The sequence below is a fragment of the Thermobia domestica genome, chromosome 16, assembly GCF_964235325.1.
Source record: "Thermobia domestica chromosome 16, izTheDome1.hap1.1, whole genome shotgun sequence".
Lineage (NCBI taxonomy): Eukaryota > Metazoa > Arthropoda > Insecta > Zygentoma > Lepismatidae > Thermobia > Thermobia domestica.
In genome coordinates, this window is record NC_137469.1 from 60,561,399 (window position 1) to 60,579,376 (window position 17,978).

The 17,978-nt window shown below is 34.8% G+C and overlaps 1 protein-coding gene and 2 pseudogenes across 4 annotated transcripts in view; all 3 read left to right on the forward strand.

The window, feature by feature from the left end:
• Positions 1-6,146, forward strand: part of LOC145673079 (ADP-ribosylarginine hydrolase CG2909 pseudogene) — a 35,497-nt pseudogene extending 29,351 nt beyond the window's left edge. For both annotated transcript variants that reach the window (XR_014128715.1, XR_014128714.1), the window contains exon 2: positions 2,559-6,146. The product of XR_014128715.1 is annotated as an ADP-ribosylarginine hydrolase CG2909 pseudogene, transcript variant X2 (transcript). The remainder of the gene's footprint in view (positions 1-2,558) is intronic.
• LOC145673080 (ADP-ribosylarginine hydrolase CG2909 pseudogene) overlaps positions 1-17,978 on the forward strand; it is a 64,626-nt pseudogene that overhangs the window by 29,524 nt on the left and 17,124 nt on the right. The window lies entirely within an intron of this gene.
• Positions 1-17,978, forward strand: part of LOC145673081 (ADP-ribosylarginine hydrolase CG2909-like) — a 51,022-nt gene that overhangs the window by 29,373 nt on the left and 3,671 nt on the right. The gene's annotated exons all lie outside the window — the stretch shown is intronic.

The following is a 17,978-nucleotide window of genomic DNA, read 5'->3' on the forward strand; positions in this document are numbered from 1 at the left end:
CCCATTCACGGCACACCGGTTGGGAAACGCTGCCCTAGAATATTTAGTTTGTAACTAATTTGCTCTGCATTACATATTTATGAATTGATCAGAAATAGCTTATAATGACGGCTTAGAAATCATGGCTTCCAAATACCCAGCAGGAGTCTTCAACCTGTCAGGCAGTGAGAATCACATTAATGATTTCAATGACGGTCGCGGGTCACTAAGATATACTGCTTTAAGGTTGTCCACGATATGAGCAACGAGACAGAGCTCTTCCAATAGAAACATATTTTTTTCTGAGACGAGACATCACTTTACGACACACTTTTCGAGACGAGACAGCAGTTTCGAGCTTCTTTTCGAGGCGAGACAATCTTAACTCTTCTTTCGTGGGCAACTCTAAACTGCAGTATCTAAATAAGTACTTAGATTTTGGAAAGGGCATAGGTCATGCGTTAGAGATCCTTGCCTTTCTTTTAGGATAGCATGTCAACTTTGTGGGCCGTATTCAGGGTTATTTTCGCATGTGATTAACGTCATACTAAGAGCCTGACCACTGTATGAATGATGTGTTAGTCGAACTCTCTAGTATGCCGTTAGTCACGCTTCAGAACGACTCTGAAGACCACCATGTGTGTTTTAGGTTAGGTTCTATCCGCAGTTGGAGATCATGTGTAGTTCGTATGCCATAATAAACTCCTCCTCCTCCTATTCACGTTCTTTAAAGAGTCCTTACTTAAATTGCAAACAGCATTTTTTTTTATTGGGATATATTATTCAAATTTGATCGTTGCTTTCATTAATTACATTTTTGTAAAATACAAAGTCTGACAATAAAATTCACGGTTTTGCCGCATTAACCTGTAGGTGGATCCACTTCGTAGGAATGACATTTTATATTACATAATACAATCGCTATGTTTGTTTAATCTTCATTGATAAAGTAGTAGTTTTACAGGTCTATACAAACTATTTACACAGTATTTTTCTTGGCCGTGGAAATATCTTCCTTGAACTGGTTAGACAGTAGTTTCTTTTCCTTTTTTTGTTTTAACTGAAGGAATCATGTACTTCAGGATTCTGCATACCTTTATCTGTTTATTTTCTATTTTCAAAACTGAAAAAAGCTTTTTGAGGGTTTTTCATGACATGAAAAGGTAATTATGTTAATATTTTAGAAATATTATTTAAATAACAACAAAAATGAGTGGTCAGATATCTTACAAACATACATAAACTACTCTGAAGAACGAGGTAACTTATACGCATCAATAGAATACATAACTAAAGGATTACTTAAATTTCTTTTTAAAAATCTAAACTTTAATGATTTCATCTATATTTTCACTTTAATTGTACATTATTCAAAATGAGGTCTTTGCTCCAAATCTCAACTGAATTATATTTAAATTCTTCACATTGATTACAGACTCTTCTGCCATTTATCTGTCAAAATTCAGTACAACGAACATAGCAACAAAATGTATCTCAGTAGAAATCAATTTGCAATGTAAAGCTTGTGTTATTATGTAAACTTTTCTGCTTCCTGTGAAAAAGTACACAGTTTGAATGTTAGGATAGTTACTTTCCGTTCGATCGAGTATGTTACGATTGTTAAAGCTTATAACTTTAGACCTAATTCCCAAGACTGTAGGTTAGGCTTGAATTTCAAGTCAGCAATTGCTGAATACATATTATTTATCTTCCTCAATCTAGATTGCCTTATGAATCTACAAAATTAACATTATGATATAGAGGAAACTGTTGCCAATAAACTTATTCCATCCTAAATATGCAACAATTTAATAAAATTCTTTTTTCAGAAACAAAACAAATCAATATTCACGTCGTTTTCCTTTGCTGACTACATTGTCAGCAGCAAATTGATATCCTCTCAACACATAATCTATTATAAACAACTTAACCTCCTACTTGTGGGTTAGAACGATAAGCTTACATTTGGTTTGGTACTGAAATTTTCACACCATGTGAAAATTTCAGTACCACGTCCAAATGAGAGAATGGTTAGCGGATTATTTTGAGGCATTGGAGACAAATAATAATGCAAACAAATAGTACGCATGGTTCTGGGTACGATTCCTGGTGAGCCAGGGGCAAAAGTGAGGAGAACGTAGGGGATGCCGTTCCCCCACCTAAAAAAATATGTACAGCGTCCCCCCAGTTCCTAAAAAAATACAATGGGCAAAGATAAGCAGGGGGACAGCGTGACGTCATGCCACTACCTACCGTCCCCCTACCTTTCCAGATCCACTTTTACCCCTGTGGTGAGCACAGTTTTTTTGGGGGGGAGGTAATTATGAAGCTGCACGATTAAGAGGTAGAGAAATGTCATCTAGCAAACTAAAAATAACGGCGTTGAAAGCTCTCACCGCACATCACCCATCTCAAACGTTTGACCAGCCATAACTCTTTATCGAAAGCTTGAACAATGGCGAGATCGCAAATTTTGTTGTCAGACTTCACACATGTACAAAAGTTTTTATCAACTTTATAGTACCTTTAATTCAATCTGAAAATTCCTAAATTAATTATTTTATCCTTTTTTTTTTTAGGAAATAATACTGGTTTAATGATGTCATAGTGTGGTTTGTAAAAAAAAGAAAAAATGGTGATCACTCTAGAAAAATACTTGAGAGGATGCTTGGAAGTAACACCTCCTGCGAATCTCACGGTGAAGGAATTGATTGATCTCAGCTCAAAGTTTCCTCGCCCTTTCCCTGTGAAAACAAATCGATGTGATACATTGTTACGCAAAGATCCAGATAGTGAATCTCGACTTGAAAGAAACATCAATGAAACTTATCCTGTTTTGCACGAAAGAGCTTTGTCCCTTTTCTGTAAGTTCTTGGAACACAAGAAGAAATATGGAACCAAAGTGGAGAAGGAGTTGTATGAGAATATGTGTCTTGTGGATTTTGTGGAGAGGTTGTTTTCCAAAAGGGCTCTAGCGTTTTACTGTCCCAATGATACTTATGTGTTACTTAATGGCAGAACTGGCGTAGGAGGCTGGGAAGACGTTGGCAAAGCAAGTGAGCAACCTCCGTTGCTGCTTAAAGATTGTCTTAGTTATGACGAGATGAAACTGTCAGCGTTGTTAGTAGTGTCTTCTCCAAGTGTTTTCATTAATTCTGGCAATAGACATAATCGTGGTATACCAGCGACTCCTTCCAATTCTGTAGAGACAAGTGGAATAATCGTTGGTGTTGTTGGTGCAAGGTTAGAAAAGGACAACGTCATGGAATGGCAAGAGGTTGTCGTAAGTAAAACCCAAAACATTTTAGATAATGGTTATGGACCACTTCAAGTTAAGAAACCATCAACGGTTGAACATGCTTTTAAGAGAATCTGGGCAAAATTTTATTGTGTAACGCATCTTCCGTTGTACCAAGAGGTATGTCTTCTTAAAAGTAGTAAATATAAAGAACTTTCTAAAGACGGTTTATACTTCAATAACGATATTTACAAGAAAAGGGTCGAAGTGACAGCTTTGACTTTGCTTTTAGAAGCCAATCACCGAGCTGCAAAAGAGAATAAAAAAGCATATGTTCATGTTGTTGGGTTTGGTCTTGGCGTTTGGAGTATAAGTCCACATCAAGAGAAGATATTCATGGACGCTTTTCACTGTTGTTTTCATTCTTTAACCCTTGACAATGTGTCAGACGTGGACTTTAGTTGGTTCTCTGAAAATTCTTGCGGAGGGGTCACTGATGGAGGTTTTGTGAAAGGTACCAATATTAAACTGCATTTTTCAAGACGTGAACCACATGAGAAATTGACTGATGAAGATGCTGGTAAATTGCTTATTGTTACATATGCATGGGACGGTAATGCATTACCAGGTAACGAATACTGGACTGGGGGGTTGTCATCATCCGGAGACCCAGCAGCTGCTTGTTCCAGTCAGATTGCAGAATTGCATAATCCGCATATTAATAAGAAAGTGTCAGGAGCCAATTTACATATCGCGTCTTCTTCATGGGGAGTCATTCATATTTCTGAATATGCTAAGCGAATGTTGAAAAAAATTAAGAAAACACCTTGTAAGGGTACCTAGACTAATCTAAGAAAACAGGCAGAATTTGTGCCTTATTAATTCGAACCAGATCTGACTATATACTTGTAACAAAATCAATAATTTTATCTTGCTAGTATTACTATATGTATTATTGATAACTTACAGTAGTAACCCAGTAACCATTTCAAACAAACAACATTATACAAACAAATAGTGATACTAGCACTATTGTAACAGTGAACAATCTTCAATAAGTTTCTGATGTATCAATTAGATCGATGAAATGATATAATCTTCCCTTTTTGTTGTAAAAATGTATACTTGATGTATAAATATATCAAGTGTACTATGCTTTATGTTACTTCAGGATTCATTAATAAAGTTAAGGAAATATGTAAATGCATTATGTTAGTAAAATATACAAGCTTTGTTACAAATCTGAAAGTGATTTTCGTACAACAGTGTAGTATGAAATAATTTACTGTGCAGAAAACGGCGATCAAATCCATATATAGAAAACTAAATGTAACCAAATCTGAGTAAGTTAATTGTCGAGTTTCACTTCCGATGCCGAGGCTACGTTGCATTTTACGAACTTGATTTGAGAATTCGACACTATTCTGTTATAGTAGATACTGTACAATGGCTATTTAGCCAAGAGAAAAGAAAAGAAATATTTATTTTAATCCCATGATGGAAGTAATAAACAAAGCCATGGTATAAACAAGTGATAATTTATTTCAATACTCGTGTGGTATATTTAAAATCTGCAAGTTGTGCGAAAAATGTCAATTAATATGCAATATAATTCCTGAAATAATATTCAGTAACTGAAGTTGAACATTTGTGTGCTGTGTTTATATTTTCTGTTACCAAAGAATACTTTGTATAGTGTAAGTCCAAGTGGACCGTCTTAGACAGTTCCACAAAAGTTTAATAGTCTTGGAAACAACCGATTTATTTAAGAACAAAACTAGGGTTCCTCAATATCAAAGGTCTTTAACACTTAGATTTTATATTTTTGTTCGAAATCATAATGATATTCTGAATATATTTACAGTTTTTTTTTGCATGAATTTTTTGTTTGTTACCGTTGCTTGAATTTATATCTCATTATTGTTTATGTTTACTGTGATACTGTCCTTTTTTTAAAAAGGTTATTTATTGTTAACCCTGCGTGTGTACTAAACGACAATAATTATGTATTCAAGAGCTATACTCAGATGGATGTTTTGTATAAAATTATTCTGTTATATGTATCAATTTTATCTTACGTACGTATATTTGGTTTCTGCAATAACATAAATTTCTAATTGTCTAACAAATCCGGTTTAGCCTTGAATAGAGCATTTTAAGACTAGTGCATTTTATGAAGGAATCTCGTTAATTTTTGTTTTCTTGTTGAAATAATTAATATACTAAAATCTTAACATTATTTACTTTGTTTTCAAATATACAGTCCTGTTGTTCTTTATTTAAGAGTGATCTCTTTGTTTTATACCACATTGATTTATATGAGGATTTTTTCTTTCTTTTTTTGAGATGAAGTGGAATTATAATTGTTTGGTTTTGCTAACTTATTCTTCAAATCTGTTCAATGTCCTATACTTCGTAAAAATTAAATTCTGTGATATATGTATCCAGTATTAATATTTATAGGTAGAGTTCTATTTAAATAATATTAAATATGTATATATAATGCAAATTCATTTTGACACAAAGCCAGGGACATTTAACTAGATATGAATCAGAAATCGTAAAATTATGTAATAAAAATACCAGTTCATTTCAAAGGAAAGAAAAGAATACATTCTCATATAAATTGATAGGCAAAGAAAAAACAATGTACACACATGGCGTGTGAGTACTTAATGCCCTAAATGAACACTCATTATTATTGTAGAAAATCTTTATTGTACATGGAGTATGATTTGATAAAGAACGAGTGTACGCCTGTGTTCGCTGCAATTATAATGATGAGCTTATAGAGCTTCTAAGAGACATGTGAGAAGATCCTTGTGGGAAGATCTGTGTTCATTTGTTTTGTAATATGGCCGTACCATTTTTTTTTTTTTTTTGTAAACGAACAAATAAACCAATATAAAATAAATATTAATTTCGATAATTAGTGTTGCTTATCTTCTATATATTCTCTCTATTTTATATATTGTTAAAAATAACTGATCACCCTACAGTCTGAAAATCCATGTAATCGTACCCATAGTTAAAATAAAATCAAATGCAATTTGTTTATATATAGTCCAGTGAAATTAGCGTTTGAGGTAGACATTTAAAATGAAAAGACAAAACCTGTTGGAATATGTTCTACGTACCGGTCTTATTATCCTGCAAAAAAAAAAAAAAAAAAAAAAAAAAAATCCAGTTACGAGTTTTCCGCCATTTTGAATAAATAGTCGGCCATCTTGGATTTGTCGCATGCCTTAGTTTATGGTACATAACTTCTAAACTAATTAACGTAGAAGGATCATTCTTTCTTTATTATACTTCTAATATTATAGGTTATGTAACAAGTTATCACTTTTCTCCGAGTAACCATTTTTGCATAACTTTAGGATAAAGTGAAAAATTGTGATCTGTGATAGGGGATATATTCTTTTCATTGCCTCATACAACTTAACAGAGTAGAAATATGTAAAAAGTGCTCGAATAAAAGTTGTTGGAAATTTCATAAGCTTTAAAACGATGTATATATTGTCACTATATACAATGTCAGAGATGCACAATGAAGCTTCAAACGTTATCGGACTGTGCACAATTTCTGTAGAAACATATGAATGAATCACTTAACATGCAGAAACATATATTTAATGATTTGAGATGGCTTTTCATTGGAATTTTCGGTAAATATCATTAGGTTTGAATGTCCGGCTAGTTTAATAAATAGTTCGTAAACAGTGGCGTCGCCAGGGAGTGCGCAAGAACCCTGAAAGTAGACTTTCGCACTATCTTTCTGTATGTAGGCCTATGTGTCGATTGAAATTAGTGTTTGAGATAAACGTTTTAAAAAGAAGATGAAATCTATTGAAATATGTTTTACTGATGTTGTTATCCCACAAAAAATCCAATTGCGAGTTTACCACCTTTTTGAATAAATAGCCCTAGTCCAGTGCAACAACAAAAGTCGACCAAACTTAGATATTTAAAAAAAAAATCTAAAAAGAAACTTTAACATTTCGTACCTATGGTTGCTGCAATATGGATTTTAAAGAGAGAGAGTAAGTGGTCATTTTTTTAAAAACAAGGCTGTACGTCACAGGAGAGATTGCACCTTATTTTTACATGTTTTAATACAATAATCGAAGCTCTGGTTTTGTGTATAACTAATTGTTGCCCACAAGACTTCGGACCGCTGTACACTACAGGGTAAACCGTAAGTCACGAAGAGATTTCGAAACAGCATATGTTAGCAATATGTATTAAAATGTTGGTATAACATACATTACATATGAGAGATTTCTGTTATCTACTTGTGAAAAATGATTTCACGTAAATGTCCAGCATGATGGAGTACGCACGCATAAGCTCTTGCCACAACATTCGTCATTACACTTCTCAGAGCTACTGGAGTTGTCGCTTAGATTTCTGTGCGGATGTTCTTGAGCTACTGTATTGTTTGAGGTTTATTGGCATATACCCGTTCTTTGTGGTGATCCCAAAGGTAAAAATCTGGTGCTGACAAATCTGGAAATCGTGGTGGCCAAGATGTCTGAATTTCGTGAAGTGATCCGATTCCCAAAAATGATTCGCACAAGTGTGATTATATCAAGGATGTTATAAAATAGAGGATCTGCCAATACGTATCTTCATCATATGCGCTCAATGAAGCCAGAAAACAACCGAGCATCGTCTGAGCCGGCACGTCTGATTGGCTACTCTCGTTTCAGCCATGATTGTTGGCTCGAAACATTGCGATCTTAGTGGCGCAGAGTGGACAGAGTAGGTGTGGCGAAGTTGTGACGTATGGCTTCACGATTTTGTTGTATGGGCAGATCCTCTATTTTATAACATCATTGGATTATATCCCTGGATGTGTTCGCTGTGGCGCCATCTTGCTGGAACCAAATGCCTATGTTCTCAACTGAAGGGTGCAAAACTTCTTGTATCACTGCATTGCCATCTGAAAGGAGTAAGCCCAAACGATTTTCTGGGAAGTAACACCATACCATACAGTACATTTAGAACGTGTGGTGGGTGTTGGTGGCTAACCTATGGATTCTCGATACCCCAAAACCTGCAGTTCTGTTTGTTTACATACCCATGGAGGTGTACTTCGTCACTCAAACAAATTGTGAAGAAAGTACGAGTTCTCATAAACCAACTCCTGAATGCGTGTAGCAAATCCGAGACGTTCCCTATAATCTTGTTACAGTTGTTGCACCAGTTGTACTTTGTAGAGATACAATTACAAATTATGTTTTAAAATGCGCTCGTTCGACTAAATCTAACGTGGTCAGCTCGTCTTCTTGTGGAAATTTGGCGTGCTTCTTCGACAGTACTGCAAACTTGTTCAATTGCTGCATGTGCTCCTGCCGAGTGTTGTCTCCCCAACTTTGATATATCAGCTACTGAACCATGCTTTCGAAAACGTTCAACCAAATGACGAATCATTGATTCAGAAGGTGCATCCATGATACGAAACTGGCTTCAATACGCTGTTTGTGTTAAGTCAATTGACCTCTGGTTTTTAAAATACAGTTCAATAATTTTCGTTCTCTTTGCAAATGTGAATCTTTCCATCTCGCATTTTTGCACATCTACTTCATGCAATCTGCAAAATATGAGGTAAATGGAGATTAGGGCATTTTCCCCATACTTCTAGTGCGGCAATCACACACACACACACACACACACACACACATACATACATACATACAAAATTTACAGTAATCTTATTCTCATGGAACATATTACGTGTTGCAATCCCTTCGTGAATTATAGCCCACTTCGTATAAGTTATCCTATTTTCAAATAATTAAATTGGAACAATGTAGTTTTTAAGTTGCAATTAAATCATCACAATAGTTTTAAATCTGCAAATTGCCTGAACATAGTGGCATTGCAGATAGCAATTATCAGGCAATGCAGGTAGCAATTATCTAGGCCTATTATCTTGACCATGTGCCACTAGGAATTAGCGTTACGCACGGAGTGACATGTTTTGCTATTATAAATAGGATATATATAAAACGTAACATACATCTGGAATAGAAAATGCATGAAAGGAATAGAGGGAAAATATTCAACTGATCCGAGTACATTGTTTGGAGTTAGCGTCCGTTTCCAAACAAAACAAATATGACATCAATATTAGCCATACGACATATTCTCTGTTTAAAACAGGACATTTTTACCTTTTAGTTGCAATTGATAAAAACCAAGTAGTAATCTTCTAAGAACAGAAGCTTCGTCCCGTTCAATGTTGCTAATAGTTTTATTCAACGCCCTTCCTCAATTCTTGAACAGAATAACCATCACTGATGAGATCTGGATCAGACATGAACCCGAACCAAAGCAGTAGTCCGGCATAGCCACTCATCGCCTTCCTCGCCCCCCAAAAAAGTTCAAGTTGGTTCCTTAAACAATTTAATAAACATTTTGATATCAGTGGAATAGTACGCATCATTGAATTTCAGATAATGAAACTGTAAATGGAGATTATTAATTTATGCTAATGTTTTGCAGCCACACAGTGCAGACATCGTACCCTGGGATTTCTGGACTTTTCCAACACTTAAGAAGGACTTATGCGGAAGAAAGTTTAGCACAGGCCAGCGAGTGAAAGCTGCCTCAACCACTCACTACTTTACATTGATTCAGAAAATGGTCTATAACATGTGTTTTAGAAGCTAGTGCATCACTGGAAATGGTGTATAGAATGTGAAGCACGTGATTGCGAAAAGGAAACGTACACAACCCTCCTACTGACTCAAACTCCAAATAGTAATCTCAATCCACAAAATTTTGGAACAGTCTTCGTATTTTTTTTTTAAGTAGTCACTAGAACAGGGGTGGAGAACTGCAGCCTTCAGAGTCATAAAGTGTGGCGTTCTGGGCTTATAAAAAAAAAAAATCAAAATGACATGAGAAATATGAAGTACAGTATATGAGAAATATAATTCCGAAGTTACATATATCAAATAATATAGTGGTACATAACATAGATTTACATTTTTCATGAACATTATTAATGTAATTAATAACTGTAAAATAACCACAAAAATAGATTTATTCAAAACTGTCATATACTGGCTTCGTGGTGGGAAATGGACATTGTGAATGCGGCCTTTAAAACAAAAGTGGTTCACCACTCTTGCATCAGAATGTAATTCTAAATAGTGAAGCTAACACACAATGACACACAAAACCCGATACAGTGTCATGCATAGTGTTCAAACCATCCAGAAACAACTTTAATCGGTGTTTATAGATTGTATCTTTTAAAAAAGGAAATTCTTTAAGTGGGTATCTGATAAATAAATTATGTACACTTTTGGTAACAGAAACCTAGACGGCGAAGGAAAAAAAACTAAGTTCGAAAAAAAATATCCTATATCCTTACGTCTCTTAGATCTATGCTTACAAGAAAATTCATTTTTCCTCCATTCTTTTACAGAGTAAAATGATCATTTGGAGCAGAGATTTTATTATTTGAACATTGCCATCAACGTCAAGTAAATGTGTAATAATTGTCATATACGAAAATATCATTAAAATATGAAAAGAAAGACAAATGAAATCAAAATCTGGCTTACTGGGTGATACAGAATTCATGCTTCTATGGAGTGTAGATTACCAAGGGAATAATATACACTGATGAATAACGTCTAGAGCCTAGAGCAGTGGTGAAACTTACGAAGCTTCTGACCTACCAAACCGTTTTTAAATCCTACTGTAAGTTACCAACTTCTTTAAAAAAAAAATCTTACTCAGTGGAGGAATCAAGGTTAGTCAACCGGAGCGTTAACGCTATCGACCGAAAATATCACTGCGAGCTACTATTAACTCCCGATCGACGGTTCGGCCATCGCTGTTCTAGAGTGAAGTCTTCGTGGTGTATAGTGGTTAGCATAACGGAGTTAGGTCTACGTGCTGAACTTCATTTTGGGATAATGGTAACCATAACGGAGGTAGGTCTACGTGCTGAACTTCATTTTTGGATAGTTGTTGGCATGACGGAGTTAGGTTTACGCGCTGAACTTCATTTTGGGATAGTGGTTACCATAACGGAGTTAGGTCTACGTGCTGAACTTCATTTTTGGATAGTTGTTGGCATGACGGAGTTAGGTCTACGTGCTGAACTTCATTTTGGGATAGATTTGAATCCTGTTCACGAAACTTTTTTAGCAAAAAAAAAAAAAAAAAAAAGCGTTCTATTTCAAAGAGCATTGATGTAAGAAAATTATAAATATGCCACAGCTATGTAATATAGTACATTACGTCATAAATATTAAATCAAATCATAAATTGTTATCCTTTTGTCTCTAATGAATTTTCTTGAGCCGAAGGTGACATAGAAAAGTGTTCAAGTAGTGCTTCAATATTTCACACAAAGGGAATCCTATGTAAGAATATAAAGGTTACAAAATTATATCTATAGTTTCAACCGCAACCAATGGGAATAATCTGTTTGGCCCGTAGAAAATACTCTGATTCAAATGCGAGAACAAATTTATTTTGTAAAGAATATATCTAAATGGAATAGTTTTTAAAAGTAATACGTATAACAGATTTATCATATCGAAATAACTGATTATAGATACAAAAGAATATATTGTAAATGAAAGAAAATAATCATCGAAGAATCAGGCAAAAGAAGAGAAAGTAGCGGGAAAATCATTAGTATGAATTATGTTTACTACTTTGCGGCATGATCTACTGGTTAGCGTACTGAGTTGTCACGCGGCAGATGAGAGTTGGAATCTTATCCCTTCTAGTGCTTTCTTACGTTTGGTTTCGCCATTCAATAAAAATATTGTTGGAGAACAGTTTGAAAACTTCGTATGCATGCCAGATATTGTCGAGAGAGGCAAGGTATGAAGAAAAAATAAGAAAATATGAAAATATATGAAATATTAATTATATACTTTCTAGTAGGTTTACACAATTATTTCAATTAAAGTTGAAATTAATAAATTTAAACGAAATTTCTAGTTTGATATCCCACGATTATGCTCCTAAGGCTAAAGAAAACGGATGATTCATAAAAATGAACAGTTATTAATAATTCGCGCATTAAGAATGCGAGAAGAAACGTCAAAATCTCGAGAAAACTGCAGTGAAAAAGACAGAAAAATCCCGAATCATCGATCAATAAAAATAGTTGCTCATCCGGGAACGAGCAGAGATAGGCCATTTCATAGTAGTCGTTGTCCTTTCTCACCAGTAAGCAACTGCTGCATGACCCACATCTTTGCACGATAAAAAAACTCGGAACATAAATGATTAGTAGCCATTGGTAATCGGTTGGATTGGGGTTTTAGCGTCCCTTTTAGCCAACAAATATAACATTAATTTGAAAGCTCTATCGAGTTATAGGCACCTCCGTTCTATATGCATACATCTTTGATCTTAGAAATATATTAGGTTTAAAGAATACGGACATTATTTCTTCCTTATAAGCACATCTAAGAATACATAGATTATCTGTAGCCATCATATTTGTTCCAAAATAAATATCGGGCAGTTTGACAACAATATCTTTCGGGTCTTTAACGATTTTGAGCAACAAAGTAAAATCTGTAGATAATGTTGCTACCACTCCCAAACTTAGCGGTTTTAGCCATGACTTCCAAGAATTTATATTTATCCAAACTGGATTCAAAACATTCTTCATGAACATAGTCCAAGTGGTTGTCGGCCTCCTAGGATGTCTCTACTTCCGTCTTATTGTGTGTTATAGAAGAAAAATCTCGTCCAGTTCTTTACCAGGAGGTAATGTGCCTAAGATCGATCACACATTCCCTCTCTGGATGGCGATGCTGATACCTTTGAAAAGGAATGCAGTAGCTCGCGGATCACCAGTTTTGATTGCTATTTGATGACTAACTTCATTAATGAAACTAGATCCTTCGTGACGCCAAGACCCACTGGTTTCTATTGCTACTGTTACAAACCAATATTTGTCCAATAAGTTTGAGTATTTTAGTCTTTTGTCTGATTCTGTGTGAGTGGCGACGAGACCTGCCTGAATTGAAGAATAGGGTATATGTATGTTGTGCGCATTTGTGTGATTTGCCAAGTGCAACTTGGGATTTATTTCCTACATTTGTTATTTAAACATAACCTAATTTCTACATTATAATAATCATAATATATATATTGAATATACATGGATAACAGCTTTTCAAAGTTCAAAAATTGAAATTAAGGAATGGAAGACAAATAAAGTTGCATTTTTATACGACTTGATGAATAAAAAGAAGTATAAGCATTTCAAATGGGTTTTGTTTCTTGTTCCCTCATGATTTCTGCTCCATACAGAAGAACAACGGAACAGTTAACAAAATGTACAGCCGCATTGTTTTTTGGTGGGGTCTCCCGGAATTGACCAAGCCTGTAAATTAAGCTACGATTATATGTTACTCTTGTACAGGATACCTCCTTTAGCAAATAATGCCACAGTGCAGAGCCCTCACACTTTGATTTGGCCCTTGGACAAAATTTTCTGGAAGAAAGCCTCTTCAGCTGCATATACGGAGTATTTTTAACTAGGTGTATTCCTTTCTGAAACAGGAGCGGCGCCAGAAATTTTTGAAGCGAGATAACTGGAGAAAAATGTACTTTTTTCCATAACTGTATTATAACTTCCATTCTACAGTTTGTTTAAAACTTCTGTACCGCTATAATTCAGTTTGAAATAACTGCCTTTTAATTTTTAAATATTTATCTCTGGCCAGTATGGAAAAGTTTACGGAGGGATTATTTCATGTCTTTCTTCTTGCGCAAAAGGAAGGAAGGTTTGGGGAGGTGGAAAATATTGCTCGCTGTAACACTTGGGTGCATTAGCTACTTTGTAGTAATGACAGACTGAGAGAATATTATTGGTCTGTTATTTTAACAAAAGAGACACTGACCAAAGCTTAAAACCCACTTTATTTTAAATTATAATTTGTAACTGTTTCGGATATCTAGCATATCCTTCTTCAGACACTATCGAAAATAAATGAAAATACAGACATATGTATAAATATTGTTATGACAAAGTTTAAATTATTTAACCGTCATATATACAGTCATTATTATGAAAAAGTTTAAATTCTTTTAACAGACATAAGTATAATTATGGTTGTGCTTTTTTATTTTTATTTATTTATTTTTATTTATTTTTATTTTATTATTATTATTATTATTATTATTATTATTATTTTTTTTTTTTTCTTCCTATTTACTGAGGCCTTCAGCCAATCCCATAAGTCTTCGTTTTCACTTTCCAACTAATCACGTTCCTTCATTTTTGGTTCTTATAAGGGTCTTTTTTATTTATTTATTTTCTTTTTCTCTATGCTATTCAAACTTCCTTGCCATAATTCATTAATAGATAAGCCCCCTGTCCAGTTCATCAGTTTATCTCTTCCTACCTTCTTTATTCAATCTGCTTCTTTCCATTTCCTTATTATCATTCTTTTCTCCATCTCCAATACTTCCGTCTTATCCCAATTAACTCCGTGATTCGTCTCCTTAACATGTTTGTATATGGCATTGGTATCTTTTTTCCTCCTAACATCATCTTCATGTTGTTTTATCCTTTCTTTCATTCTCTTTCCTGTCTCTCCTATATATGACATATCGCAGTTCTCACACCATACCCTATAGATGACTCCTTCTTCCTCTTCATTAATCTTTTTAGTTCCTTTTCTATTCTTCTTCTTTATTGGTCTTAATAAAGTTTCTCCACTCTTTCTATAAGTTCTGACCCCTCCTTTCTTCAATAAATTCTTCAGTTTCTCCGTTTCTTCTCCCATACTTTCTATGCCATGCCATTTTCCACTCATCCTCTTCATTCCTCTTTCTCCCTCTCTTCCTCTTCCTGCGTTCTTCTTCCTTCTCTAACTCTTCCTTGCTGTAACCGTTCTTCTCTAACTGTCTGTAGAATTTCTGTATGCTCTCCTTCCTTCCTCTTCGTCCTCCAGCATTTCTATTCTTCTTATCATATTTGTTATGAAATTTCTCTTTGTACTCCTATCCACGTCGCTCTTCTCATGGCATGTCATAACAATATTTATATATATGTCTGTATTTTCATTTATTTTCGATAGTGTCTGAAGAAGGATATGCTAGATATCCGAAACAGTTACAAATTATAGTTTAAAATAAAGTGGGTTTTAAGCTTTGGTCAGTGTCTCTTTTGTTAAAATAACACAGGGCTGCAAATTGAAAAAAAGTTCATGTTGTATTTTGATTAATAGGTGAACTTAATTCTTTGTTCCTAGCTGATTACGAATAATGAATTCGTTTTTCCCTGTCACGTAAGGTTTTCTTACAAATCAATGTTAAAATTTGGGCCTTCTTCCGTATTCAATACTGCTTTATTATACCTTATTTCTTATCTTCTATCAGACTAAAGAGGTGATTATGCTAAATATCTGAACATGTTTTGTTTAATGTGAATGGAGACGGACAAAGAAAAGAACATAAGATTCTCTACACATACAGATTACTACATATATACATATAATTTGGAAATATATACATAAATATATACGTTGTAAAATGGAAATCAACACAGTCATATAACATACTTATTTTTCACATCTTTTTAGCACGCTTTCTCTTATAAGCTTTCGTAATTTTCTTGTGATTTTCTTCTGAAGTTTTTCTGGCAATGTGCAACAGTAGTGAGCCATCATGCTAACACTCCAAAGTGCCTTATACCTTTTCTCCATATCCCTCATGTCTTTGTAGAACCATTCGCCTTGTTCCTCACTTAATTCTCCGAGATTTGGTGGAAAGTAATCAAGATGAGAATGCAAGGAATGCAACTTGAGATTCATGTTGCAACCCAGTTCTTGAAATTTAACTAACATATTCTCAACAACTTCTCTGTAATCAGCACTTCTGTGGTTCCCCAGGAAGTTTACCACCATGCTTTTAAATGCTATCCAAGCACCCCTTTCAGCATTAGTCATTGTTGCCTCGAAGATTTTATCCTTCATTAACTTCCTAATGTCTGGGCCAACGAAGACACCTTCTTTCACTTTGGCACATGAAAGTGAAGGAAATTTGTTGCATATGAACTTGAAACATTAGCCTTCCTTGTCGAGTGCCTTAACAAATTGTTTCATCAATCCTAATTTTATGTGAAGAGGAGGCAGTATAACTTTCTCAGGACTGACTAAATTTTGTTGAATGATGTTTTTTGATCTCGCGTTCAGTGTTTTCCGTAATGGCCACTGTTTCCTTCCTCAGTGGTCATTTCGTGCCCTACTATCCCACTCGCAGATGTAACATGGTATTTTTGTGTACCCACCTTGCTGCCCAAGTACAATGCTCAAAATCTTCAAATCTCCACACACCACCCAACCATGTACTTCGTATTTAATTTTATTAAGAATAAATTGCACATTGTCATATGTTTCTTTCAGTGACACAGAATGAGCAATAGGAACTGAGGGGAACTTATTTCCATTATATAACAGAACAAATTTTAAACTTGTTTTATTCGAGTCAATGAATAATCTCCAATCACTAGAAAGGCAAGGGAAATTTAACTTGATCAACAAACCTGACACATCACAACAAAACACAACAGAACCTTCTTTTGAGTTCCCGATATCTGTACCAGGAAAATGTCCGCAGACCAGCAAGTTATTTTCATTAAGTCTGGAACCAAGAAGTTCAGCAGATTCTTTAGACAGATTTATGTCTCTAAATCATTGAGCTTGCGTGGAGTGAGTGGTATAGGGTCACGAGATCTGCTAGGGGGATTGTAAACTTCATCTTCTATTTCACTATTTTCCACTGAATCACTGTACCAACCAGGATCACTTACAAACTCAAGACTTGATGGAGGTGTCGGAACAGGCAAGTCTAGACCGTGTAGCACAGGTCTCGTTGCAGAGGGAATATTGGGATACACTATATTTGTCTTATTTCGAGTGTTGTGTCCTACAATATCACAGAACAGAAGTAGCAATCGTCGCTGTGGTTTTTGAGTTCTCTCCACACCATTGGTACTGCGAATGGCATAGATGACCGCCTTCCAGTGCTCCAGTTCCATAACGATTCCACATAAGATCTACACAGATTGTGTGGAGTCCATGATTTATCTTGATCTCCAAGTTCCATACGGAAGTATGCGAAATATGCCCTTCTTACAAAATCTGCAATTTTCTGTCTCTGTTAGTGTGGAACAAATTCACCACAGGTGTAACAAAATAAATCTGGTCTATTTTTACAACCACGAAATGCCATGGCAACACAGTATTCAACGAACTACAAAAGAGAAATAGTCGAAGATAATAACATTTCATACTATTGAAGAATATCTAAGATTTACGATAATTAAACACGAAATTTATTTGAAATGAGATAACAAGCTTTGATATAGACATATTTTAAATATTCATGCAGGCAAAATTTTAGTTAATTTAATTAAATTAAACTTCCTTACATTTAAAACATATTCATTTTTATTGCCGCCTGGGTAATTTTACCACGTACTTGTGACATCTAGCGTCAATCAATTGAATTACGCTTAAACATGCATACCGCAATCAACATATATAAATCGTGAATTGTGAGAAATTCTTACGTGATATGAGAAAACTAGTGTCAGTTTCGGTTTCAGCATGTTCAAATATATATAAAACACCCAAAATTATAAAAACAACAGAACCTATGCGGCCCTGTGTAATCAATCCAAAGCCATGAATAGTCTTACTATGGTCTGTTATGTTGACAGAATAAATTGCTTTAGTTATCCCGTGTGCTTTTGTTG